The sequence below is a fragment of the Pteropus alecto genome, unplaced genomic scaffold (assembly GCF_000325575.1).
Source record: "Pteropus alecto unplaced genomic scaffold, ASM32557v1 scaffold20, whole genome shotgun sequence".
Lineage (NCBI taxonomy): Eukaryota > Metazoa > Chordata > Mammalia > Chiroptera > Pteropodidae > Pteropus > Pteropus alecto.
The window spans coordinates 48,373,144-48,374,932 of NW_006436298.1; the positions used below are offsets into that span (position 1 = coordinate 48,373,144).

Here is a 1,789-nt window from a genome sequence, read left to right on the forward strand (position 1 = left end):
AAAGATGAGAAAAGATGATTGAAATTCTGTTCAGTGTTTAAGCCAGCAATGCCAAGGGTACAGCTTGTATGTATTTCAAGCATTTTTATCTTAATAACTCAGTAATGGAATATCACCCCTGGATAATAATACTCATTTGTGCATTTTTAGCCTGCATAGTATGTGAATTCAATGTATCTAGTCCACAATTTGTTGGACTAGTACGGGAGAGTCCTCTTGTACAGGAGAAGGCACTCGAACAGATCTTGGAATAGGAACTGCTTCTTACACAGCAACTTAATTTCCACCGTATTGTCCATAATCCTTATACACCGTTTGAGGGCTTCTCGTTGACTTAAAAAGCTGCTATCCCACACTGGAGAATCCAGAGATTTTGAGGAAAACAGCTGATGACTTTCTTAATAGAGTTGCATGGACGGAGGCTTACCTTTTACATACAACTTTCCAAATCGCCCTGACTGCCATTTTATCTAGTACATCCAGAGCAGGAATTACTATGGAAAGTTATTTATCAGAAAGTCTGATGCTGAAAGAGAGCAAAACTTGCTTGTGGCAGTTACTAGATACAATGAAAAGCATGAGAAATGTGGTTAAAAAAAAAAAAAAAGAACCACCAGATCTGAAGAAGTTGCTGTTCTGAAACAAGTTGGAGAGATGCAACTCTGCTGCATTTGCACTTACTGTGGTTACCAAGAAGGGGAAGGCTAGGAGAATGATGATCATGTCTCAAAGAAATCCAAATGGGAAGAGCTATGTTCTCCAAAGGAAGAATGGACTGACAATGAACTGGAAGATCCTCTCTAACCACTTGAAACTGATATTTTTCAGTGCTAACAAATCTACAGAAGGACGAAGCATATTTGGCATTTCAATTTATTTAAAAGTAAACTAATGTGAAAGCATTAAATTATGGTAAAGTTTTCTATTCATTAAAAAATTTTTCCTTTCAGAGTAACCTTATGTAAAATAAAACATCTGCAAGGGACCCTCCCCCTCCAAAAAAAAAAAACAAACAAACTCAGTTTCGGTTTAGAAAACATCTTCAAAGGACATCCTCCAAAAAAACCGAACAAACCCAATTTCAGTTTAGAAACATTATTATAATGTTTCTGAATGATTAGCGTAAAGGATTGGAGATGTCTGACATTTTAAAACTTTTTGATTTATACTGGCATAGTTTATTGTGTCTTTAAATACAGAACCTTTCTTTTCTTAAATATTTAATCAGTGTAAAAGAATTAGGCGCGGTCAGCAGAACTCCTTGTGCTGCTGATTGTCCTTAATGCTGGCAAGCGGACCCGGCTCCGGACACAGCTGTGCAATGTACAAGGACTGCCCTGAAGTATGGACCAACATATAAAAGTTAAAACAATAAAGAAATTCTTGCCTTCAACTTATCTTTCTGTCAGATAGTAACTTCCTACTCCTTTGGAGTATTCCCAACTGTTCCTGGAGAGAAAAACAAGACGTGTATTATATACCTGAACTTTCCCTTAGCCATTTCTCAAACATTTATTTGCTAAGAATTTGCAAGCTTGACTCACAATTCATGTTTAAATCTCTATAAAAAATTTTCAAGAAATTTCAAGTATCCTTCACCTTCTATACTTGTATTCTGGAAAAGAGACTAGACTTCTTTTGAGTAATTAGAAACCATTGGGAAAAATACATTACATTTGAGAAGAGCAGTGAGTCATGGCACTTACTTAATTGCTCTATTATTAAACAACAGGAATGGCCTAATGAGTCAACGTTTTGATCCATTTGGAATCAGTACCATTTAACTTTC

The 1,789-nt window shown here is 36.0% G+C and overlaps 1 protein-coding gene and 1 pseudogene across 1 annotated transcript in view; both read left to right on the forward strand.

Annotated features, from left to right (window-relative positions):
- LOC102881125 overlaps positions 1-804 on the forward strand; it is a 977-nt pseudogene extending 173 nt beyond the window's left edge.
- The window catches only part of CCDC192 (coiled-coil domain containing 192), a 181,852-nt gene that overhangs the window by 79,862 nt on the left and 100,201 nt on the right, over positions 1-1,789 (forward strand). The window lies entirely within an intron of this gene.